The sequence below is a fragment of the Mixophyes fleayi genome, chromosome 9, assembly GCF_038048845.1.
Source record: "Mixophyes fleayi isolate aMixFle1 chromosome 9, aMixFle1.hap1, whole genome shotgun sequence".
Taxonomy (NCBI): domain Eukaryota; kingdom Metazoa; phylum Chordata; class Amphibia; order Anura; family Limnodynastidae; genus Mixophyes; species Mixophyes fleayi.
In genome coordinates, this window is record NC_134410.1 from 91,725,430 (window position 1) to 91,753,346 (window position 27,917).

Below are 27,917 nucleotides of genomic sequence, written 5' to 3' on the forward strand. Positions count from 1 at the left end.
TAGTAAAACCCACCTGGCTAAATTTAAGAACAGCTCCAATGATATGATATGTTTAATTTTATAAACATACATTAACATTAACTGTCCCATATATCATAACTTAAAATGGGGAGAGGGGATGAGAAGTAGGCTTAACCTTTATTCTCAATTAGGCTTGCAATCTGCTATCACTACATAATGGTAAAATGGTGAGGCAGCAATCAAGTAATACACTGGAAACAGATAGAAAGGCAAACTAATTATGGACAAATCTGGTACAAATGTCTACTGTTATGTGTAGGTAGTTTTTGATATACCATCATCATCATCATCATCATCATTTATTTATATAGCGCCAACATATTCCGTAGCGCTTTACAATTGGGGACAAACGTAATAAACTAATAAACAAACTGGGTAAAACAGACAAAGAGGTGAGAAGGCCCTGCTCGCAAGCTTACAATCTATGGGACAATGGGAGATTGACACATGAGGTTAAGTATACATTTTGCATCTTGGCCCAGCCAGACTGCAAAGGTAGGGTGACTCATAAGCTAAATGATCCTGTCACACAACAATGTTATTCCGGGGGTAGTTGTCTTGTGTGAAATTGTGTAACAGGCTAAAGGTAGTGAGGTTAAGATGGTGGTTGAGGAATATTATAAGCTTGTCTGAATAGGTAGGTTTTCAGAGAACGCTTGAAAGTTTGTAGAACAGAGGAGAGTCTTATTGTGCGAGGGAGAGAGTTCCATAGAGTGGGTGCAGCCCGAAAAAAGTCCTGTAACCGGGAATGGGAGGATGTAATGAGGGTGGATGAGAGACGCAGATCTTTTGCAGAACGGAGTTGCCGAGTTGGGAGATATTTTGAGACAAGAGAGGAGATGTATGTTGGTGCAGCTTTGTTGATGGCCTTGTAGGTTAGTAAAAGTATTTTATATTGGATTCGGTAGAAGACAGGCAGCCAGTGTAGAGACATACAGAGTGATTCAACAGAGGAATAGCTATTTGCAAGGAAAATCAGTCTTGCCGAAGCATGTAAAATAGATTTTAGGGGTTTGAGTCTGTTTTTGGGAAGACCAGTAAGGAGGGAATTGCAATAGTCAATGCGGGAGATGATTAGTGCATGAATTAAGGTTTTAGCAGTGTCTTGTGTGAGATATGTGCGGATTCTGGAAATGTTCTTTAGATGTATGTAACATGATTTAGATATAGAGTCAATGTGGGGAACAAAGGATAGGCGTGAATCAAGGATTACACCTAGGCAGCGAGCTTGTGGGGTGGGATTTATGGTCATGTTATCAACAGAGATAGAAATGTCAGGTATGCTCTTGTTGGCGGGTGGGAATATTATTAACTCTGTTTTAGAAAGATTAAGTTTGAGTTGACGAGAGGCCATCCAAGATGAAATGGCAGAAAGACAGTCAGTTACACGGGACAACACAGATGTCGAGATATCAGGAGAGGATAGATAGATTTGGGTATCATCCGCATAGAGATGATACTGAAAGCCAAAGGAACTTATTAGATTTCCAAGAGAAGCGGTATAGATAGAGAACAGCAGAGGACCTAGCACCGAGCCTTGTGGTACTCCAACTGATAGGGGAAGCGGAGCAGAGGTGGCTCCAGAGAAATTAACAGTGAAAGAGCGATTAGAGAGGTAAGATGAGAACCAGGATAGAACTGTGTCTTGAAGACCTAGGGATTGCAGTGTTTGTATGAGAAGAGAGTGGTCAACGGTGTCAAATGCAGCCGAGAGATCAAGGAGAATTAGGAGAGAGTAATGGCGTTCAGTCTTAGCAGTGATCAGATCATTAACAACCTTGGTCAGCGCAGTCTCTGTGGAGTGTTGAGAACGAAAGCCAGACTGAAGAGGATCCAACAGGTTGTTTGCGGAAAGAAAGCGTGTGAGGCGAGTGTAGGCAAGTCTCTCTAGAAGCTTGGAGGGGCAAGGGAGCTGAGAGATGGGACGGTAATTTGAGAGAGAGTTTGGGTCGGAGTTTTGTTTTTTTAGAATAGGAGTAATCACTGCATGCTTGTATAGTGATGGAAAGATGCCAGTAGAGAGTGAGAGATTACAGATTTGAGTTAGAGGTGAAATGAGCACAGAAGACAGGGATCTACCAATTTGCGAGGGAATAGGATCAAGAGGACAGGAGGTAGAGTAGGAAGATAAGAAGAGCGTAGAAATTTCCTCTTCATTTGTGGGGTCAAATGAAGAAAGGGTGTCAGAGGGTAGTGGGAAGGAAATGAGCTGATGGCTTGTTGAGGAAGAGGATACCATTTCTAGTCTGATCTTGTCAATCTTGTCCTTGAAGTAGGAAGCAAGATCCTGAGCACTGATAGTAGATGGAGGGTTCGGGGTGGGAGGATTGAGAAGATGATTAAATGTATTGAAAAGGCGTTTGGGGTTAGAAGCCTGAGCATAGATAAGAGATTGAAAGTATGTTTGTTTTGCAGTGTCCAGAGCATTTCGATAGGAGTGGTAGACAGAAGTATATGTGAAGAAGTCATTAGAGCTTCGAGATTTACGCCAGTGACGTTCTGCTTTACGGGACAGTTTTTGAAGATTTCGTGTTGCTTTGGTGTGCCACGGTTGACATCGAAGTCGACGTGTAGTATGAAGTGTCGCTGGAGCCACTTGATCAAGGGCCGTTGCTAAGGTTAGGTGAAAATAAGGTACTGCCATCTCAGGGGATGAGAATGTAGAGATAGGGGAGAGAAGGTGTTGGAGAGAGGTGGAAAATTGTTGAAGATTAATAGAATTAAGATTTCTACGAGTATGAGGAGGCTTGGTTGAGTCAGACAGTAGAGAGGTTAGAGCAGTGGGGGTGAGAGTGTAGCTGATAAGGTGATGATCCGAGAGGGGGAAGGGTGTATTAATAAAATTAGAAACTGAGCACTGAATGTGTACAAAACGTTAGGAATGACATATTCTCTGTGCTAGTTTGATAGCACTGTGATCACTCGCACAGTACGCTTATCAGTTGACTATTAATATTGAATACACTGTACATTTTCATTGCTTCAGCAGCTTTTTAATTGGCTATAAGTGATTTGTTTGACTAGAAAGATCAAGGAATGTATGCATTAATCTTTTATTACTACAATGAGGAGTTTTTTTGAGTACACTATTAGCGATATTGTCAGACATTTAATACACAAAGGAAAGAACATAAAATAAAATGGGTAATGTCTAAATGGTAGTAATTTTACATAGTTACTACTGCAAGTCCACACTCTAATATTGTCCCATAGTTAGCAAGTGCAGATACCAATGTGCTGATGCTGATATGGGCTCCAAACGGGAAAACAAGCAAGCATATTTCTGCAGATATGCAGAGCCGGATGCATCTCAAGAAGCGTTTACATCAGCAGCATATATGCGCCTGGTTTCAAAAAGTCATCATCTGCTCGTACTAGCACTTGCCCTAAAGCAGTTGAAAAAGATACACCTCCTAACAGGCATATATACGTGTTTACGTGTGTACTTGGGCTCCGTTTCACGCACAGGCACACTGCGAGAGAAGGTAGATAGGAGCGGAATATCCTGTAGAGTAGGGCAACCAACATCATGGGGCATGTAGATCCACAAAAGCTAGAAAGCTACAGGTCACCTCCGCAGTACTTTATAGATCAATTTTAAATAACATGTGGCTCTACAGTAGTTGCATACTAGCCAAGGAATTCCTGACCAATATTCAATCTCTGAAAATAAAATACAAAAACAATGTCCCACACTTATGTATACCACTCTACAATGAATATATATATATATATATATATATATATATATATATATATATATATATTCACACATATACACACACACACACACACACACACACACACATAAACAGAAGCAATCGGCCAAAACATTAAAACCATAGACAGGTGCAGTGAATAATATTGATTCTCTCGTTACAATGGAACATGTGAAGGGTGTCATGGGCACTAGGAGTCTTTGCCCAGGATATCACCAGATGATGGACTTACAAGAGTAATATAGTTGGTACTATGGTTCTCTGGTAGCAGGGTGACAACGGAACAGGAGAAACAGCAGATGGTGAGAGAATGCTCGAGGAAAGTCTATGACTAGCAGCAACTGGTAATGAGTAGATGAATGTACACGAGGAACCAGATGGACAAGGGAACGTGAGGAAAGTCAGTGGTCTGCGTATAGCAAGTTGTACCACTGCTATAGTGAGGAGGAATGTCCAGGAGTAGCGAGGAGGTAGTGAGAGTCAGCGGTCTGCGTATAGCAAGTTGTACCGCTGTCTATAGTGAAGGAATGGAATCCAGGTGAAGGTAGGTAACGGGGAAGTCAGTGGTCTGCATATAGCAAGTTGTACCACTGCTTATGTGAGAGGATACTTGAAACTGGTGTCACAGGGAACAGGAGTCAGTGGTCTGCATCAGCAAGTTGTACCACTGCTATATATATGTGAGGAGGGACACGAGGAGATGAATGTAAAGCAGAGTATACACGGGGCACACAGAACTTGATCCCACAATGATATCCACAATACAACGATAACTGACAAGCACTGCTTGAAGTATACAAAGTCACAATAGCTATCCAGGCAATAGAAAACAAAGTCAATGGTAACAATAGCTTCAGTGGATAGGAGGCTCCGGAGGAGAGCACAACTCAGTCCAGATGGATATGCAATACACAAGCAAAGTCAATGGAAAGTATGCATACCGCGGTTCAGGAGAGCAGGCTGTCAGAGAGACGTGCAGGGATACCTGAACGGCTGAAAGCCGGCAGGAGGAGAGACCACTGGAGGGTGGAAGCGGTAATCAGGTTGGTGCAGCGCACGGCAGGTAATCCAGAATAACGAAGCAATACTCAGGAAGCAGTAGTAAGTGGAACTGGAAACATGAAGAACACGGGAGAGTTGAAGCTGACTGGTATCCAGTAGTAGAGGTGGAGGCAGCAGAGAGCTGACACGATAAACCCAGGAGAGTTGAGACGATCAGGAACTCTGTAGTAGTAACGGAGGCAGCGGATAGGAATCAGCTGAGTGCAGGCACGATGAACACAGGAGAGCCGAAGTGAACAGGAACTCTGTAGCAGCAACGGAGGCAGCGGATAGGAATCAGCTGAGTGCAGGCACGATGAACACAGGAGAGTTGAAGTGAACAGGAACTCTGTAGTAGTAACGGAGGCAGCGGATAGGAATCAGCTGAGTGCAGGCACGATGAACACAGGAGAGTTGAAGTGAACAGTAACTCTGTAGTAGTAACGGAGGCAGCGGATAGGAATCAGCTGAGTGCAGGCACGATGAACACAGGAGAGTTGAAGTGGTCTGGAAACCACAATAGCAGTAAACAGGAATCAGCAGGAGCTGAATACACGAGGAACACAGGAACACCTTCAGAAGCTCATGGGGAATGAGACTCCAAGATCAGGCAACCAGGTAATGATCACAGGTGGTTTAAATAGGAAGGGTTGCCTGATCATCCAATCAATTAAAAGCAACAGGTACTGAAGGCTTGAGAAGGGCTGCACATGCGCAGACCCTCAGGATGGCGGGCGGCCACGGTTCCTGAACACACGGGAAATGGCACTCAGAGTCCGGTGAGTGACAGTACCCCCCCTTTTAAAGGTGGGCACAGAACACCTGGAACCGGGTTTGTCCGGAAACTTGGAATAAAACTTCTTAAGAAGAGCTGGAGCATTAAGATCTTTTGCTTTGATCCATGACCGCTCTTCAGGACCAAAGCCCTTTCAATGAACGAGGAAACGAAGAACTCCTCGCGAAATTTTTGCATCCAATATGTGAGTAATCTCAAAGTCCTCCTCTTGATGAATTTGAACTGGCCGAGGTGCTGAAGGAGGGACCGAGAAACGGTTGATGATAAGAGGTTTGAGCAAAGACACATGGAAGGCATTGGAAATACGAAGGTTCTTAGGTAGTAGAAGTTTGAAACAAACTGGATTTATCACTTGAATGATCCTATACGGACCAATAAAACGAGGAGCGAACTTCATAGATGGGACCTTCAAACGAATATTTTTAGTTGATAACCAAACACGATCTCCGATTTTCAGTGGTGGAATAGCCCGTCTCTTTTTATCTGCAAAAGACTTATATCTGGCAGATGTCTTCTTTAAACAGGTTTTGACCTGAGACCAAATATTTTTGAAGGTCTGACAAACAGTCTCTACAGCAGGAACTTGGGTGGGAGGGAGGGCAGGAAATTCCGGAAAAGACGGATGGTGACCGTAAACCACAAAGAATGAAGTTTTAGAAGATGACTCATGATACATTTTGTTATGAGCGAATTCAGCCCATGAAAGCACTTCTACCCAGTTGTCTTGTTGGCTGAAGAGAACATCCTTATAAAAGTCTCAAGATCTTGATTGACACTTTCGGTTTGTCCGTTTGATTGAGGATGGTAGGAGGATGAGAGTGATAATCGGATACCCAAGGTCTTACAGAGGGCCCGCCAGAATCTGGAAACGAATTGTACTCCTCTATCTGAAACAATCTCGGAAGGACATCCATGAATATGGAAGATTTCTTTGATGAAATAATCAGCCAGAGTAGATGAAGAAGGTAAACCGGTCAAAGGAACGAAATGTGCCATCTTCTAAAATCTGTCCACCACTACCCAAATAGTATTGCAGTTTTTACTAGGAGGAAGATCAGTAACAAAGTCCATACTAATATGGGTCCACGGCTTGGAAGGAATGGGTAGTGGTTGAAGCAAACCCGCTGGAGTTCTGCGGGGAGTCTTGAACTGGGAACACAATTCACACGCAGCCACAAAATCTTTGACATCTTTCCTCATAGAAGGCCACCAGTAACTTCGAGAAAGAATTTCAAAGGTCTTGCGTTCACCAGAGTGTCCAGAAAAACGAGAAGAGTGAAACCACAAAAGGATTTTCTTCCTAAGAGCAGGAGGCACGAGGGTTCTCCCAAATGGTAGCACCTTAGTGGAAGAAGCAGCCAGAGAAACACATTTGGGGTCTAATATAGAGTGGTTGGGACCATCTTCAACGTCTGAGGACGTCACAAAAGCTCGAGATAGAGCGTCTGCTTTTTTATTTTTTGCAGCTGGTTTGAAGGTTATGATTAGTTCAAAACGAGAAAAGAAAAGAGACCATCTTGCTTGACGAGGATTCAAACATTGAGCAGACTGTAAATATGACAAATTTTTATGATCAGTAAAAATTGTCACAGGATGACGAGCTCCCTCCAACAAATATCTCCATTCCTCTAATGCTACTTTTATAGCCAGCAACTCCTTGTCCCCGATGGTATAATTCTTCTCCGCAGGCAGAAGACCCCGAGAGTAAAAGGCACAAGGATGGAATTTTTGTTGCCCCGATCTTTGGGAGAGAATGGCTCCTAAACCAACATTAGAGGCATCTACCTCTAGGAAGAAGGGAAGAGTCACATCAGGCTGTCGAAGAACAGGAGCAGAGGAGAAGGACTCTTTGAGAAACTGGAAGGCTTGAAGAGCCTCAGAGGACCATTGTTTAGTATTGGCCCCTTTACGAGTGAGGGCCACAATAGGAGATGCAATCGAGGAAAAATCTTGAATGAAGCGTGTATAGTAATTGGCAAAACCTAAAAAACGCTGAATTGCATGAAGAGTAGTTGGCTGAGGCCAATGTAACACAGCATTCACCTTTTCTGGATCCATCTGAAGACCAACTCCGGAGACAATATATCCCAGAAATGGAATCTGGGGCAACTCGAATGAACATTTTTCTAACTTGCAGAATAATGAATTTTTCCGGAGTCTGGAAAGGACCTCTGCCATATGTTGATGATGAGAAGGCAGGTCCTGCGAAAAAATCAATATGTCGTCCAGATAGACGACGACACAAACATATAACAAGTCCCGGAAGATCTCATTAGTGAAACCCTGGAAAACAGCGGGGGCATTACATAACCCGAAGGGCATTACTAAATATTCATAATGCCCGTCTCTGGTGTTGAAAGCTGTCTTCCATTCGTGACCGGACCTGATTCGAATTAAATTGTAGGCACCACAAAGATCCAACTTGCTAAAGATCCGGGCTCCCTTGATACGATCAAATAACTCAGTAATTAATGGAATGGGATACCGATTTTTGATAGTTATGGCGTTAAGTCCACGGAAATCTATGCAGGGGCGTAATGACCCATCCTTCTTTTTTACGAAGAAAAACCCTGCTCCAGCGGGAGAGGTAGAAGGTCGAATAAATCCTCGCTGGAGATTCTCTTGGATGTATTCAGATGTAGCTTGAGTTTCAGGTAACGAAAGTGGATACACACGTCCCCTGGGAGGAGTCTTGCCAGGTTGAAGATCAATCGGACAGTCCCACGAACGATGAGGAGGAAGACGTTCAGACTGAGTTTTATCAAATACATCGGCAAAAGAAGCATACTGAGCAGGAAGTCCCGGTGAACAAGGTGAAATGGAGGATTGCTGTATTTTGAGAGGAACGACTTGAGAGAGGCAACGATGATGACATTCAGGCCCCCAAGACGTAACTTGAGGAGTGTGCCAGTCAATCTGAGGAGAGTGACGTTGAAGCCATGGAAGGCCTAAAACAATAGGACTGGTAGTAACAGGAAGAATTAAAAATGAAATTTCTTCCTGGTGTAATACACCAATTTGAAGGGTTACTAGAGACGTACTCTGGGTGATGAGACCATTAATAATGCGTGATCCATCGATAGCAGTCACAGTAATAGGTATTTTCAAAGTAATCACTGGTAGGGACCATTGATTCACGAGGGATTTAGAAATAAAATTTCCTGCAGCTCCAGAGTCAATAAGTGCTTGGGACTTAAAGGATTTGGTAGCAAAGGAAACTGTAACATCAAAAGCACAAACTTTTAATTTCGTAGAACATGGAGAGGACTCCAGGGACCCTAACTTCACCTCTCCAGAACTGGTTAGGGCCTGGCATTTCCCGATTTTTTTAGGGCATGAATTGAGCATATGAGTAGAATCAGCACAATAGATACAAAGTCTATTTTTTACTCTTCGGTCCCTCTCCTCTGAAGTTAATTTGGAGCGACCTATCTCCATTGGTATCACCGGAGATGAAACTGGGCGAACTTGAGGGCTTGAGCGAAGAGGTGCTTTAAATGAAGTTGTTTTTTCAGACTCTCTTTCACGAAATTTCATGTCTACACGGTGGCAAAGAGAAATCAAATCTTCCAGAGAAGTAGGTAATTCTTGAGTAGTCAGTGCATCTTTAATTTTATCAGAAAGCCCCTGCCAGAAGGCGGCAATTAACGCTTCAGTGTTCCACTGAAGTTCAGAGGCTAATATCCGAAATTGAATGACGTACTGACCTACTGTACGAGAACCCTGACGTAGACGGAGGATGCTGGATGCAGCGGAAATAACACGACCAGGTTCATCAAATATACTTCGAAACGTGGAAATAAATTTGGCACTATCTTGTAATAATGGGTCATTTCTTTCCCACAGAGGGGAAGCCCATGCGAGAGCTTGTCCGGAAAACAAGGAAATGAGATAGGCCAATCTGGAACGATGAGTAGAGAAATTGTGAGGTTGAAGCTCAAAATGAACTGAGCATTGATTTAGAAAACCCCTGCATGTTTTGGGGTCTCCATCATATTTTGACGGAGTAGGCAGGTGAAGCGTGGAAGCAGTAGACACCTGGGATGGCACTGGGGAAACGGAGGAAGGCACAGGAGCATCAACAGTAGCTGTGATATTTTGCTCAGACGTTGTTTGGGAGGCTAACGCCTGGTAACATTGCAGCAAATGTTGTTGGCGAACATCCTGTTGTTCAATGCGGGTAACCAGATGCTGCAGCATCTCTTTAGCTGTAGGTTCCGCACCTGGGTCGGTCATGGCCTGATCTTACTGTCACAGGCACTAGGAGTCTTTGCCCAGGATATCACCAGATGATGGACTTACCAGAGTAATATAGTTGGTACTATGGTTCTCTGGTAGCAGGGTGACAACGGAACAGGAGAAACAGCAGATGGTGAGAGAATGCTCGAGGAAAGTCTATGACTAGCAGCAACTGGTAATGAGTAGATGAATGTACACGAGGAACCAGATGGACAAGGGAACGTGAGGAAAGTCAGTGGTCTGCGTATAGCAAGTTGTACCACTGCTATAGTGAGGAGGAATGTCCAGGAGTAGCGAGGAGGATTCCATTCCTTCACTATAGTCAGTGGTCTGCGTATAGCAAGTTGTACCGCTGTCTATAGTGAAGGAATGGAATCCAGGTGAAGGTAGGTAACGGGGAAGTCAGTGGTCTGCGTATATGTACCACTGCTTATGTGAGAGGATACTTGAAACTGGTGTCACAGGGAACAATAGTCAGTGGTCTGCGTCAGCAAGTTGTACCACTGCTATATATATGTGAGTAGGGACACGAGGAGATGAATGTAAAGCAGAGTATACACGGGGCACACAGAACTTGATCCCACGATGATATCCACAATACAACGATAACTGACAAGCACTGCTTGAAGTATACAAAGTCACAATAGCTATCCAGGCAATAGAAAACAAAGTCAATGGTAACAATAGCTTTAGTGGATAGGAGGCTCCGGAGGAGAACACAACTCAGTCCAGATGGATATGCAATACACAAGCAAAGTGAATGGAAAGTATGCATACCGCGGTTCAGGAGAGCAGGCTGTCAGAGAGACGTGCAGGGATACCTGAACGGCTGAAGGCCGGCAGGAGGAGAGACCACTGGAGGGTGGAAGCGGTAATCAGGTTGGTGCAGCGCACGGCAGGTAATCCAGAATCAACGAAGCAATACTCAGGAAGCAGTAGTAAGTGGAACTGGAAACATGAAGAACACGGGAGAGTTGAGGCTGACTGGTATCCAGTAGTAGAGGTGGAGGCAGCGGAGAGCTGACACGATAAACCCAGAAGAGTTGAAACGATCAGGAACTCTGTAGTAGTAACGGAGGCAGCGGATAGGAATCAGCTGAGTGCAGGCACGATGAACACAGGAGAATTGAAGTGAACAGGAACTTTGCAGTAGTAACGGAGGCAGCGAATAGGAATCAGCTGAGTGCAGGCACGATGAACACAGGAGAGTTGAAGTGGTCTGGAAACCACAATAGCAGTAAACAGGAATCAGCAGGAGCTGAATACACGAGGAACACAGGAACACCTTCAGAAGCTCATGGGGAATGAGACTACAAGATCAGGCAACCAGGTAATGATCACAGGTGGTTTAAATAGGGAGGGTTGCCTGATCATCCAATCAATTAAAAGCAACAGGTACTGAAGGCTTGATAAGGGCTGCACATGCGCAGACCCTCAGGATGGCGGACGGCCACGGTTCCTGAACACACGGGAAATGGCACTCACAGTCCGGTGAGTGACAAAGGGGTTGGTGGGATATATTAGGCAGGAAGTGAACAGTCAGTTATTGTACTTGATGTGTTGCTGTCAGGCGCCATCCCTGCTCCCTTGCTGCCGACGACTGGCCACGTCCTGCTCAGCAACAGGACTCCTCCACCCGGCTGTTCTTCAGGTGCTACGGCGCATACACATTACGTTGCCAGATTCCAATGTTCTTTACTTGCTTACCTTCTCCCCGTTTCCAGCATCCTGTTATTCCTTGGTCCTGCCTCGGCTTTGATTGTGACTATTATCTTGGATTCTGATTCCTGTACTTCTGCTGCCACTTGACCTCTTGATTCCAGACCACTCTTTGGATATTGATTCTGTACCTAGCTCCAAGCTGGCTTGATCCCAGATCACCTCACCATTCTCTGTTCACTCCATCTACTTCGCTAGTAACTGACTTGGAGAACTGCGAGTGGCGTGCCTTCCAGCAAAGTCCGGAACCTCCTTGCAGGGGTCCCTGGTGCACAACAAAGGCATATTAGACTCCGCACACCTTAGCTTAGTAGTGTAAATACTAGCAAATAGCTACCATCTCCTGCCTACATCTGTGACAGTTGGAAGCGGGAAAAATGTACAAGCATAAGGTATGAAATGGTTAGTCAAACAACTTTAATCTCTGGCGCTAATATCAAACATGTATAGCTAGTATTGGTTAAAGAACTTCGGTATTGAATGTAGCAACTCAAAAGAAGGCAGTGTTAAACCTCCATATATATAACAGAACAAAAATAGAGAATTGCGCAGAGTCACCAAATATATGTTTAATAAACTTTTAACAAATATAATATAAATTAAAAACAATAAAAGCTATATATGAATATATAAGTGTGTATATGGACAGATACATTCCTTGATCTTTCTTGTCAAACAAATCACTTATAGCCAATTAAAAAGCTGCTGAATCAATGAAAATGTACAGTTATAATATATGGGACTGTTAATGTTAATGTATGTTTAATGCTATATCATTGCAGCTGTTCTTAAATGTAGCCAGGTGGGTTTTTATTTATTTTTTGTATGAAGGCTTGTTCTCTTGGATATTCCTTATATATGCATATATTGTGTTATTTCTCTGTTATATTTATGGTCCTTTACTTTATACAAATTGCCAATCCAAGGTAATATATGTGTATATATCTATCTATCATTCTGTCCATATACACACTTATATATTCATACATAGTTTTTATTGTTTTTAATTTATATAATATTTGTATATTTGTTATAATTTTATTAAACATATATTCGGTGACTCTGCGCAATTCTCTATTTTTGTTCTATGAAATGGTTAGTACCTACTAAAAATGGTCCAAGGAAGTGTAATCGGTGAACTGGTGACAGGGTCATGGGCATCAAAGGCTCATTGATGTTTGTGGGAAGCAAAAGCTAGTCCATTTAGTCCAATCCCACAGAAAAGCTACTGTAGCACAAATTACTGAAAAAGTTAATGCTGGCTCTGATAGAAAGGTGTCAGAATACACAGTGCATCGCAGCTTGCAGCATATGAGGCTGTGTAGCTGTAGACCAGTCAGAGTGCCCATGCTGACCCCTGTTTGCCGCCGGAAGTGCCTACAATGGGCATGTAAGTGGCAGAACAGGACCATGAAGCAATGAAAATAGGTGGCCTATTCTGATGAATCACGTTTACATCATGTGGACGACTGGGTGCGTGTGCGCTGTTTACCTGGGGAAGAGATGGCACCAGTATGCACTATGGGAAGATGATGGAGACAGTGTGATGCTCTGGGCAATATTCTGCTGTATTCCCTGATGGCAGGGGCCTCTTTCAGCAGGATAATGCGCCCTGCCACAATGCACAAATTTTTCTGGAATTGTTCGTTGAACATGACAGAGAGTTCAAGGTGGTGACTTGGCCTCCATTTTCCCCAGACTTCAATCTGATCGAGCATCTGTGGGATGTGCAGGATATAGAAGTACATGGAAGCCCCAGAGCTGTTTCGCCGACACGAGAGGGACCTCTACAATATTAGGCAGGTGGTCTTAATTTTGTAGCTGACCCGTGTGTGTGTGTGTATATATATATATATATATATATATATATATATATATGTGTGTGTGTGTGTGTGTTTTAGAATTTAGACTGTAAGCTCCAAAGGGGCAGGGACTGATGTGCATGAAATCTCTGTACAGCGCTGCGGAATTAGTAGCGCTATATAAACACCTGACGATGATGATGATGATATAGATACATATATATATATATATATATATATATATATACACGAGTTTATATTTATTATCGTTATTTTGTTATTATCACTTTAAGAAAAAAAAAAAGGAGTGAGGTGTGCAAAAGTTTTAGGCATGTGTGGAAAAAATGCTGCAAAGTAAGAGTGCTTTCAAAATTAGAAATGTTAATAGATATTTTTTTCAGTTAGCGAAGTGCAAAGTGAACGAACAATAGAGAAATCTAAATCAAATCAATATTTGGTGTGACCTCCCTTTGCCTTCAAAACAGCATCAATTCTTCTAGGTACACTTGCACACAGTTTCTGAAGGAACTCGGCAGGTAGGTTGTTCCAAACATCTTGAAGAACTAACCACAGATCTTCTATGGATGTAGGCTTGCTCAAAATCTTTCTGTCTCTTCGTGTAACCCCAGACAGATTTGATTATGTTAAAATCATGGCTTTGTGATCCGCTCTGCAAAGGAGCAATAAAACTCTGCTTTGGCATCTCTGTGCTTGCACTGAACTGATAGTGACGGCAACAACTGCTCATCTCCTGGCCCTGTAGCAACTTTACCCCAAGTCCCCCGGTAATGGTGTAGTTCCTGTTGGGAGTGAGCGCTACGATCTGCCTCCGTTCTCCTGGTGCCAGAAGTGCAGTGCCATCAGGCTCCATCTGTTTGTGCCTACTGCGCATGTGCAGAGGCGTTTCTTCCATTCTATGTGCTGTGTATAGATAGCGATACTGAATGGACATGCTGCAAATATCCCTTTGTGATAAATACCTTCTTTCCACAAGACTACTTACATTATATATCTGTGTATGCTGTATACAATAAAACCAACATTCTTGTTAAGTTGACAATGTGTGGATTACCATCTGATGACACCTATTAGAAGCAAGCATCTGCCAATAGTTCCGTCACTGGTTCAGATCCTTTAAAATTTAGTAGGGCAGCCAGTATTTATTTTTTTAATTTATATTAAGAATACCAGTGTGTATGGTGACTGTTGGAGCAACTGTGATGAAGTCTTTGCCACAGAGGCAAATTAGTGTCAAACTACATTTAAACAGTATGACTCATTGAGGACCAAGCTAAAGTGCAAACCTGGGATATAATGGGTGAAGAATGCACTAGACAAACAGTGGTATAGTATGAGCTGCAATACGGAAGGGGTTAACCACTTCCCTTAATAGTATAGAGATAATAGAATGGCCCAATTGCGCTCAAATACTTGAAACTATGTGATATGGCAAACACTTGTGGCAAGTGAGGTGTAGAAATGTCCTGATAGACAGATATACAATGTATAACAAAAGATTGCACGGTGTTAAACAATTGATACCATAAACATGTTACATCCAAGTGGAGAAGAGTTCAAACAAAAAGATAATATGGAAAAACAGACATTCAGACATCTAGATCTGACAGACCCAACGGAAAATTAGAGATACGATCGGATTGAGAATAGATACAATAGGTACTGGTAATGGATCATGGAATGATGTATTGGTACTGAGTATAGACGGTCAGTATAATGTCTGTGGTTTCGGATAAATCAATGGAGCGGATGGTATGCAGAAAGTATTTGTTAATATGGTTTAAGAGGTTGCTAGTTGCTCCGTTATCCTCGGTAACATTCATATGTAATTACCTTATAATGGATGTTGCTCGCTCATAGAATGCCCTTGGGTATAGTGTGTGTTGCCTGGTCACGGTGTCGCCAGTCTGAGTCTGCGAAGTGGCGGGTCAGGTGAGGACGCTGAAGTGAGCAGGTCTCCGTCTGGAGGTAAGTGGCTGGAGATCGTCGCGCGTGTGGAGTCCCGTGCACGTCCGGTCTCGTTGTTGGCGGGCACTATGTGCCGGCGTGTGGAGTCTCGTGGGGTGCTGGTATAGCGCTAGATACCGCACATGAGTGGCTCGATGGAATGAGATAATGAAGCTACATGGTGAAGTAATGTATACTTTAATGCCAGTATATAAAGATTTACACTTACAGCAAAGTAGCTTGGTATTAAGCACGTCTGTAACGGTACAGGTGACAGAGAGTGTGTTAAATCCGACGCATTTCGTCCTATTAGGACTTTCACAAGGAGTGAGTGTTTGTGTGCTGGGTGTGCTCTTGAAGGAGGGGGCAATGTCCTGATTGGATGGGGTTCGTGAGAGTTGATTGGAACGGGATACCTAGGAGTGGACACATGATTAAGCCTACCATGTGATCAAACTAATGGGAACAGGTGTTGTAATGCTAAATACTGTGGGCAGCGTAAATAACAGGGAGAGTGACAAGAAAAGGTAACTTGAATATAGCAGACAGAGAGTTTATTGGCATTGACTATGCTACAGTATATAACTGTAACTATAATACACTTATACATAGACCTTTGTGTGTAGCTAATGGGCATGGGAGGGATTTCATAGGGGATGGCTAGAGCCCCAGGAGTGTATGTACGGGGGAGGGGGAGAGGAGTGGGAGATTAGATACACTGTAATTACAGCATCAGTTATGATTAGTTCTACATAGTTACAGTTTCGAGATAGTGAATCTATGCCAATAGAGGTTTCAAATCAAAATCGATGTTCAGTCCTCTGGGGTTTAAGGTTTTAAGATTATAGATCCAGGCTGCTTCTTCCCTATTGATTATTGGCAAAAGGTCTCCACCTCTCCAATATCTTTTGATTTGTTGAATGGCCGTGAATTTTAAACCTTCTGGGTTGGAGTTGTGGACTTTGTGGAAATGATCTGAAACACTATGTAATAGTATCCCCTTTCTTGATGTTGCGTATATGCTCGCTGATTCTGACTTTTAATGTTCTGATGGTTCTTCCTACATATTGTAGGTTGCATGTGCATTCTAAAAGATAGATCACATGAGTACAGTTGCATGTTATGAAATCCCTAATGGGAAACTGTTGTTTGGTGACCTGTGATTGCAAGTGGGTGACCAGTTTGGATGTTCTTGTGTGCATGTTCTTGCAACCTGTGCATTTGCCACAGTAGTAGAATCCTTTTGATGTGGAAGATGGATAGATAGTGGATTGTTGCATCATTTTTGGAGAGATGTGGTTTTGTACCAGAGATCTGTGTAGACTCTTGGCTTTGCTGAATACTATTTTGGGTTGTGTGGGTAGGGCGTGTTTCAAAATCGGGTCTTGAAGGAGAATGTTCCAATGTTTCCTTATTATCTGCTGATTTTGTTTGCTGATGTCGAGTATTTGGTTACAAAGAATATGTCATCTGATGTGGCGCTGTCTGTATCTTCATTGCCCATGCTATGGGTTTGTTTGTATGTGATTAGGGATGTCCTTTCTAGTGTTTTGGCGTGAGAGAAGGCCTTATCTACTGAATCTGCCTTGTATTCTTTGTTAAGAAATTGTTGCTTGAGTGCCTCCCCTTGTATGTCATAGTCTTTGAGCTCTGATCAGTTTCGGTGTAAACAAGAAAGCATGGCCCCTAATAATCTTAAAGCCAACACAAATATAATCATAAAACCAGCAGATAAAGGGCGTGGTCTTGTTATACTAAACAAACAAGATTACAAATACCAAGCCCAATATATTCTGGATGACACTTCCACATACAGCAGACTCAACTCACACCCTACCCTCACATTCAAAAAGGAACTCCACAATTTATTAAAATCTGGGAAAGAGTCTTGTATACTTGATACTAAAGAATATAATTTCCTGTACAAACAACACCCAATCATTCCGGTCTTTTACTACTTGCCACAATTACATAAAAATTACACCAACCCCCCTGGCAGACCTATCATATCCGGGATTAATTCCCTGACATCCAACCTTTCGCAATATCTTGATCAATTTCTCAAAGACAATGTCACGATACAAAAGTCATACCTCAGAGACACCACGGCTGCCATACAAGCACTACAGACTATCAACTGGACACAAGACATGTGGTTGGCATCAACCGATGTCACTTCACTCCCAAGGTTATGGGCTCATTGCCTGTTCTTCGTGTTACTCTGGATGCATTTGGATCTGGCTGTATAACTCTCCTTCCGTATGTCTGTTACCTGCTCGCTGGACTGAACTCCTTACTGCTGTTCACCTGCAAGCTGCAAACTCCTCACTGCTGTTCACCTGCTCGCTGCAAACTCCTCACTGCTGTTCACCTGCAAGCTGCAAACTCCTCACTGCTGTTCACCTGCAAGCTGCATACTCCTCACTGCTGTTCACCTGCAAGCTGCAAACTCCTCTCCGCTATTCATCTGCACACTGAACGAGTATCGTGAGTTGTTGCTAAACCTGTGCCTTATCTATTGGTTCACCTTTACGTCTGACTGGCTAAGATCGCTGCATCTCGCTGTAAGAGCTACTATCAAGTTACTTGTCACCTGTAGTTCCACGTCTGACACGGGCTATCCTTACTCTGCTGTTACCTGTTTACTGGACTGTTATTGTGAACTACTTGTTGTGCCGGTGGCTAGTACTTGGGCTCATGTTACGTGTCTCTGTTCATACTACAGCGAACTTACTATTGCAGTTACAACGAATCCTGCTACCTGTAGTTCCACGCATGGTTCAGATACTACTCACGTCTCTGCTACTTCTAGGCAACATTCTACTGCACGTGTCAGTGTTAATCCAAGTCCTTGGGTGATGGTTAACGCTTGCTGTTCTACTTAATAAGAATCACAGTGTTTCCAGTACCACCTGCTATGTTGAGTCATCTCTACTCTCGGATCAGCTAAGTTCTATATTACTCTGTTTGGACTGTAAGCTGTACCAGTGATTCACATTCATTTGCTGTGTGGTTCTCTATTGGATCCTAGTGTTCTTGTTTATCATCACTGCGTTGGACTGTATATCATCTCATCTCATGCTGTTGCCAAGGGTAAGAAGCATATGTGATTAATGTCTGCATTACAACGAATTGCCGTGTATTCATCTTTGCCAATATATATATCTAATTCCTTCCATTCCTGTTGTACCAACATTCAATATAATACGTTGCAGCACTACTACTTTCTCCTGTGTTATTATTGATGCTTGTAAGCCGTGAACTTATCCTAAGAATATTATTGTGTTCTGCCTCCACCATCCTCTATAGTAGAGGCAAGGGATCTGCAAAACACCCTCAGAGCCGTGACAGTAGGAAACAGGCCTAAATGTCTGGTCCCCCGGTGGAGCCTTCTGCGAAGGATATGCTACAGCATCTAAATGCTTGAGTTGAACAGCAGGACAACACACAGCGTCAGTTGCTATAATGTCTACAGACACTTGCTGGGTGTCTAGACATGCTTCAAACAAATCAACCAGCAGTGCCTGTTTCTCCTCCTGAGCAACCTTCGGGACATCAGGCCTCCCTTGTGACTTCCTCTACGCTCAGGTTACCTACTCTGGCCAAGTTTGATGGAGACCCTAAATTATGTTGTGGCTTTCTCAATCAGTGTCCAATTCAGTTTGAGCTTCAACCGCAAATTGCCAAGATTGCCAATCAACATATGTGATTTACATGACTAGTTGCAAGTGTGGTATGCAATACGTTGGCCGCATCATAAGATCTTTAGCAGTGCGGTTTTCAGAACATCGTCGGAACATAGTAAAAAATGTACAAACTCATACCTTGTCGGCACATGTGAATCTATGTCAGGGAAATAATCTGGAGGGTCTGACTGTTAGAGCTATTGAACAAGTAGACATCACCAATAGGGGAGGTGATAGATTCAATGCACTCTGTAGAAGAGAAGCCTATTGGATTTTCAGACTTAAAACGTTGTCACCAAGTGGTCTTAATGACTGCATAGAACTTAACAACCTCTGAAGATTTTAAAGTGTCTTTGAGTGATACTGTATCCAATGTGCGTAGTGTATGTATATGTCTCTCCGTCATGCCTCATCTTTTAAGGGGTTGAGATATTTTTAGAGGACGCATGATATTCTGTAGTCAGTGGGGAAAATGTGCAATGATATATATATGTTTGGTCCTTAAAATTGACCAAATATGTATTCATACATATATATCTCTATCCATACTCCTGATTTAATTACGGATTAAGGACAAACGAATAAAAATAAAAATCCAATAAAATGCAATATTTATTGCTAATATTCGTATACGAGTTAAGATGCCAGTATGTTATTCAATGATATATATATATATATATATATATATATATATATATATATATATATATATATATATATATTTTGTATCTATGTAGTACGCTATAGCTGAGCAACGCTAAATGCATTTTACATGTTTGTTCAATGCTTGGGATAGTCTAATGATCTTATTAGGAATATTAGATAACCACATTAAGTCAAGTGGAATTAGACCCCAGAGACAGATCTGGAATTTAGAGGAGATATAAGTCCTGGGCTGGACAATCTTACTCTTTGGATAAATCCCAGTTTGTATGTACATTTTTATTTTTATTTTTATTTCTATTTTTATTTGTATTTAATTTTTATTTTAATTTTCATTTTTATTGTTTTTAACACAATATGTATATGACCCTATTAGATGTGGGTTATTTTTCATTGTAGTAGGGAGACTGAGTCATGCAGGTGAAATTTGTCTATTGTTTCATATTCACGGCATTGTGGATATGTACATATGGGAATACATATTCCTGTTGGTTATGTTTTTTATATAATCTATAATGTAATTGTATTTTATGAACAGAGACCTTTTCTATATTTATTTGTTCTAAGTACTGAGGTCCGCACGTACCTCTGAATCAGCATAAGTTAGCTTAATTGATTAAATCTGGAAGGTCACATGACCATTGTGCAAACAAGCTGTCAATTGGAGGATCAATGGATCGAGGGGTTAAATACAGAAGTGTGAGGACCATAGGAACATGCTTCTGATGAAACGGCATTCGCCGAGAAACGCGTCAAGCAGTTCACTATTGATACTTTGGAGAATATATGCTTTCCAAACTTTGGCATTTAACAACCCCGGGGTTTTTTGATCATTAGCGCTTGGAGAAAGATGCAGCAGATTTACATGTGAGTTAATCTATTTGGGATTACATCGCTAAGGAGTATCAGCTAGACGCTGATTACGAAAGCTGGCAAAAGTCTATGCTGAACACCCAGTACAAGGTACTCCTCCTAACAGAGAGACAACGCTGCAAGGTACTGTGTTTATTTTATACAGTTTTTACGGGACGCTACACTGTCATTTTCTATTGCATGGCAGACGGAGTTGTGCTCTGAAACAGGTGTGATTTGAATTTCATATGGATTCCCTAAATACAGCTATAAAGGCATGCATATGTATTGGTGCGAATATCTACATATGAATAGTGAAGCACGCTAACATATTAGCAAAGAAATTCTTTACACACAGTAAACTGTCATTATCTTGCAGCTGCAAAACTTTTGTTGAAATTTATGATATCATCTAATTGGCTGTACTGGAGCCGATAAAACATCAAAGGATCGTATATACATCGTGAGGTGTTTGCCCTCTCAAGCATTTATGCTGCAATTAACACATTACCTCCTCTACATACTATATTGAAAACATGGAGGTGTTTATAATGTGTTAAGACTGTTTCTACTCACCAGCGCTTTCATTTCTATCGATACTCTACTTATATGTATCTGCTGCTATTATATTTTATGCATTGAATGCTCATACATTTATGTGCCCTGTGGGGTTGTTTATGGCCATAAACTATTGTGTTTTTAATTGTGCATATTATTGTTAATAAATGTTTAATGTGTGTTATACCTAGCACTTTATTACTCTGTTGGATGCATCAGCAGTTGGTGTTGGAGCAGTCCTCTTGCAACGGTCATCTACCAACCGCCTGTTGCCTTGTGCTTTTTTCTCTCGAAAGTTTTTACCAGCAGAACAAAATTACACCATCGGTGACAAAGAATTACTAGCTATGAAGTTAGCATTATCTGAGTGGCGATACCTCTTGGAAGGGGCTCAACATGTAGTAACGATTTTCACTGACCATAAAAATTTGCTGTATCTACAAACGGCACAAGGTCTCAATCCTCGGCAAGCTCGATGGTCTCTCTTTATCTCTCATTTTAATCTCCATGTCACTTTTAAACCTGGACATTTGAATAAAAGAGCGGATGCTTTGTCTCGAGCCTTTGATACTTCAGCAGATTCAGATCCATCTACTAATCGTCCCATCTTGGATCCTAAGTGCTTGCTTCTACTGTGTATCAATCTCCTCCTCCTGGTAAATCTTTCGTTCCAAAAACACTCCGGAAGAAATTATTATGTTGGTACCATGCTTCTAAATTTTCTGGCCATGCAGGGTTTCAAAAAACTTACGAGTTAATTTGCCGCTCCTATTGGTGGCCATTCATTCATGGTGATGTTAAGGACTTTGTTGCTTCCTGTGATGTTTGTGCACAGCACAAATCTTCTTGCCTGGCTCCTATGGGACCTCTGTTACCCCTTTCTATCCTTCCAAACCATGGACTCGCATCAGCATGGATTTCATAACTGTTCTCCCTACCAGTAGAGGTCATTATACAGTCTGGGTCGTGGTAGACCGCTTTTCAAAGATGGCTCATTTTGTACCACTTGTGGGCTTGCCTTCTTCCTCAATCCTGGCGCAACACTTCATCCAAGAAATTTTTCGACTGCATGGGTGCCCTCAAGATATTGTTTCTGACAGAGGAGTGCAATTTACCTCCAAATTCTGGCGAGCTTTGTGTAAGGCACTAGGGAGGGTATTCAATTGTTAGCGAGAACAGCTAAAATCCCGCGCTCGAAAAATATTACCGTTAATACGGTAATATCTCACTGGATTTCAGCTCGCAGCTCCCTGAGCTGCGCACTGAAATCCAGCAAGTAAATTACCGTATTAACGGTATTTACGTGCAATATTACCGTATTAACGGTAATATTTTTAGAGAGTGGGATTTTAGCGGTTCTCGCTTACAATTGAATACCCCCCTAGGAGTCCAGCTCAACTTCTCATCCGGATATCATACACAATCTAATGGGCAGACAGAGAGAGTAAATCAAGACCTTGAAACCTTTATTCGTATGTTCTCTTCTGCTTCACAAGATAACTGGATGGATCTCCTACCATGGGCAGATTTTGCTCATAATAACTTGTTTCATGAATCTACTTCTTCTACTCCCTTTTTTATTGTATATGGGTTACACCCTAATTTGCCCAAGTTTTCAAACCTCCCTCCTACCCATGTTCCTGCTGCCACAGAACTCCTGTGGAACTTTTCTTCTACTGGGGCCAAGTTATATCGCAACTCTTCTCTCTTTACACCTCTTCCCTGGGTCAACTCATCAGCTCCTTTGGTCTCAAGTACCACCTTTATGCGGATGACACCCAACTCTACCTTTCCTCTCCCGATCTCTCTCCCTCCCTCCTCTCTAGGGTGTCCACCTGCCTCTCCGCCATCTCCTCCTGAATGCCCTCCAGATTCCTCAAACTTAATCTCGCTAAAACCAAACTTATTGTCTTTACCCCTGCTCATTCCCCCTCCCCTTCCGACCTTTCTATCACCGTTCTCAACTCCTCTATTTCCCCTGTTCCTCAACTTCGCTGCCTCGGTGTCACACTGGACACCTCTCTCTCCTTTGCCCCTCATATTCTCTCTCTCGCTAAATCCTGCCGCTTCCAACTGCGCAACATCGCACGCATTCGGGCCTTCCACTCCAAAGATGCCACTAAAGCTCTTGTCCACTCTCTTATTATCTCCCGCTTGGACTACTGTAACCTCCTCCTTACTGACCTCCCCCGCTCTCATTTCGCTCCCCTTCGCTCCGTACTCATCGCAGCCGCTCGGTTCATTTTCCTTTCTCTCCGCTCCTCTTCTGTCTCCCCCCCCTACCAATCCCTCCACTGGCTCCCCATCCCCTACAGAATTGTGTTCAAGCTCCTCACTCTTACTTTCAAGGCCCTCTCCAACTCCACTGCTCCCTACATCTCCAACCTAATCTCCAATAATGCTCCATCCCGCCCTTTGCGTTCGGCTAACGACCACCGCCTCTCTTCCCCCCTGGTTACCTCCTCCCATGCTCGCATCCAAGACTTCTCCCGCGCTGCCCTCCTCCACTGGAACCAGCTCCCCCACTCCATCAGAACTTCCCCCAACCTGTCCAGCTTCAAACGGGCCTTAAAAACCCACCTCTTCCTTAAAGCCCTCCAGTCCCCCACCTAATTGACCTCCTCCCAGTCTCCCCCTAACTCCCTCCCACTCCTGTCCCCCTCTTACCTCCCTCCTTTTAATTCTCCTCTCCGTCTCTGCTTCCGTTCTCCCCATTCCCTCCTCCTACCATTGCGTCTCTGTCCTTCCTACCCTCCCCTTAGATTGCACGTTCCTTCGAGCAGGGCCTCCTCTCCTTCTGTTCTCCACCACCTTAACTCTGCTCTCCAGCTCCTTGTCTCTTCCAGGAGGTCCTCCTGCCCTTCTACACCTCTCTCCACGCTGGGGGCTCTCACCTCTCATGTAGCTGTACATTGAGCTTCAGAGTTACTATGCTTTTTGTTAAGTGTACCGTGCTGTCTCACCCTGTATCGTGTTTCTGTCTGTCCCTGTACGGCACTACGGATACCTAGTGGTGCCCTATAAATAAAAAATAATAATAATAATAATAATAATAATAATAATAACTCAAGAAAACTTCTGACCGCTATAAGACAGCGGCAGACAAGAAACGCAGGGACGTACCGGCTCTTAAAGTGGGTGATAAAGTCTGGTTATCTACCCGGAACATTCGTCTTAAAGTCCCTTCAATGAAGTTCGCCCCTCGATTCATCGGACCATATAAAATTTTGAAAGTCATCAATCCAGTGTCCTTCAAATTAAAGTTACCAGCTTCACTTCATATTTCAAACTCCTTCCACATTTCTCTGTTGAAACCCGTAATTATTAATCGCTTCTCATCTGCAACATCTTCTTCAATAGTACCAAAATTCTCTCAACAGGAGGACTTTGTGATCACTCAAATTCTGGATTCAAAGGTGGTTTGAGGAGTAATCAAATATTTAGTGGATTGGAAGGGGTTCGGTCCTGAAGACATCAATGCTCCTGCACTATTACGCAAGTTTCATATCAAGTTTCCACGGAAAGTCATCGCTAAGTGTCCAGTGGCCACTTTTAAAAGGGGGGTACTGTCACACGCCGGTCCCATAGTTAGGTGCCAGCGCTGTGAATTTCCCTTTAAGAACCATGATTCTGCTTGCTTCTGCCTCAGAGATAAAACAAACAGGTGTAGAACCACATTCAGCGCTAGATAAACAGTTGCAGCAGTTAATTACTCCCAAAAACAACAGCACATGTGTTGTAAATTAAGCAAATATATTGTAGATATAGAGAAAGGTAGTGATTGCGGCGCCACTGAGTTTCCAACATATACAGAAAATATTTGTTAAAACTGACTTTGCAATATCCGTAATGTTCACAAGCTGTAAGAGGTTTTCAAAATCACGATCTATTGAAAATGAACTTACAGTAGCAGTGAGACTGGAATTCCCGTAGCAGTTACTTGTGAGATAACTCGTCTATTTTCTCGGGAGTGTTCTTTATAAGTCCTCGTATGTCCCGGATATACAGCTGCTGGTTGTTGCCGAGGTCTGTCTTATCTTCTCCTCTCAGCCGCAAATCGGAGGAAATAAAAGGAATATACTAGTGTAGTATGTATAAACAAGTATTTATTATAAAAACACAAAAGACCGTGATTCAAATGCCCGTACCAGATGATGTATAGGTAGCAATCACAAAGAAATCAGGTAGAGTACAAGATGACCCAACGATATGCCCCAAGATGTTATAATCACCAAATGGAGATACTAAGCAATCGATATCACCGTCCACACTGATCCAACGCGTTTCGACTTTTTGAAGTCTTTTTCAAGGTGGTGGATATGTCCGGAGGTTCCTTTTTATAGTGTTAGCAGGTGTGCACAATTAGGACGTTACAACGTACAATAAATAAAATATACAAAATCCGAATAAACACAGCCCATAACATGTTTCTACTTGGATATAGCATCTTTGATATACAAAAATACAGATAACTGTGACTTTTAATCCAATAAATATTAATTAAGTCTGTATATGTGTAAACAGACCCACGGAATTTTAACCTGAATCGCTTCCGTAATGAACTTCACAAAAAAGCTTGTACAAAAATTAAAACAAAAAATACAGTTCATAACCACATATTAAACACATACAGATGATCAGCTAAAAAGTTAATGTTTCCTGCCAAATCAAATCTGCATCTATTCGAACCGATCCATATTGCAGCTACGTACTTAGTATTTTAAATTTCATTCATAAACACTTCCAAAGATATCTGAGTATATAAATCTTGTACAGAAAAAAAGAAAAGAGATTAATAAGGAAAATATATGAATTTTGCATTTCTTTCAAGATACAGTCGGTCATCAAAACAATTAGAAGAAATAATGAGAACATATTGGCATATATTAACAAAAGACCAAAATCTATCTTCTATCATTCCCAAGGAACCAAATTTTATTTATAGACGGTCCTCAATTTAAAGGACAAACTGATTAGAGGTCCCATATCCATACCGACAAAGAGGGTGTTGTCCAAAGGCTTTTATAGATGCGGAAATTGTTCAGCATGTAGAAATGTACCGTGTGAAAAGAACAAATTCACTGAATTCACTGTAAATGACCAAGTGTTTAAGATTTATCACTTTATAACCTGTGATATAAAAAATGTCATTTACTTATTAGAGTGTAAGTGTGGTTTATTCTATGTAGGAAAAACCTCACACTGCCTGAAGAAACGTCTATATGAACACTGTAGGAATATTAAGATGGGTTTTGATTTACATTCTGTATCCAAACATTTTAAACTCTGCCATAACTCGTCTACAGCGGGCTTAAAAAACTTCATGGGCATAGATCTTATTGAAACAAATTGGAAGAATAAAGATGTGGATAATCTCTTATCCCAAAAAGAAATGTCCTGGATTTTTAAATTAGATTATTTTATACCAGGAGGATTAAACAAAGATTTTGAGATTAAATGCTTTTTGTAACAACTGCACACAAACTCTTCTTCTATTATTTACTTTACTCATGGTATATTGTTTTGTTTTATTTTATTTTTCCTATGAGCTCAACATGAAGATGAATGAACATCGACAAAGCAAGAAGTTTTCATGGACTTGAATAATAGCTATGATTTTAGTTTATATTTTATCTTTATATACATTTTCTAAAAAGAAAGATTATCAATATGGGTATATATATATATATATATATATATATATATATATATATATATATATATATTTTTGTAGATGTACAAAAATATCTTATATCTCCATGAGTGTATATTTGACCATCTCACACTTATCTGCAGTAAGAATGTAAATATTTAGACGTAGACTGGTTCTATATGTACATATTCCTGCTGATTGATTGTATAGTTTATGTTGAATTCACCTGACCTTTTGTGATGTCTATCAGTTTAGCAATGAACGTTGGCTCAATAGGTTATTTGTATTTTTAGATGCCGCAGATTTTTTTCACACATATACGCTCATCTTGTGAAAGAATTTAGATCAGTTAGTAATGCCGCGTTTCATTATATGTATAAGGATTTTTCTCTCCAATTAAGAGAGTCATACATTCTATTATTTATTTAGATATTATTCCATGTAAGAAACTCCTAATATTTAAAATGTAGCCGTATTACGGGCTTACCTGAATACATGTATATTTGGCTGGTCTGTAAATTTCTTAGTTGAACATCTGACTATGGTAAAACTATTATATCTGTACTTCACTTTTACACAAAAGTTTTAGCAGATTTGAAAGCGGCTCTTGTGAGATAATGCCACGGGTCCGCTTTACACACACGGGGGTAAATGTATCAAAGTGCGAGTTTGCCAGCGTGTTTAAATCGCGGAAAATCGCGGGCAAACCCGCGAGTTTTGAAAAAAAACTAGAAATGTATTAAACTACGATTTTGACACTCATGTTCAAAATCGCTGGTCATCTCTGGCGATTTTGGCCGATGTAAACACTCTCGAGTTTAGCTAACTCTCCTGTGTTTGGCAAACTCTCCTGTGTTGTAACAGTGAGTTGTCAACACATCACTGTTACACTGCCCTGTCATACAGCTGCCGGAGCTCCGGCAGTTGTCAAAATGTCAAAGAATAGATAAAAGTTTTTTTTAAAAAAAGCGTGAGGTCCCCCCACTATTTATGCTTAACCCTAGTGCTGCCTGACTAGTGCTGGTCCCGTGAAAATCGGGGAAAAATTTTGCGTGGGGTTCCCCCGATTTTCACTTTACCAGCACTAGGCAAACCAGCCAGGGTTGGCGGCACTATAGCAGGGGGACGCACGGCAGGGGTCCCCCTGCCATAATGACTAACCAACCCTAGACTGTTCAGCGCTGGGCTGCATTCTCTAGGGAG

At 41.9% G+C, this 27,917-nt stretch overlaps 1 protein-coding gene across 3 annotated transcripts in view; it reads right to left on the bottom strand.

Annotated features, from left to right (window-relative positions):
• The window catches only part of BTK (Bruton tyrosine kinase), a 265,703-nt gene that overhangs the window by 179,733 nt on the left and 58,053 nt on the right, over positions 1-27,917 (bottom strand). The gene's annotated exons all lie outside the window — the stretch shown is intronic.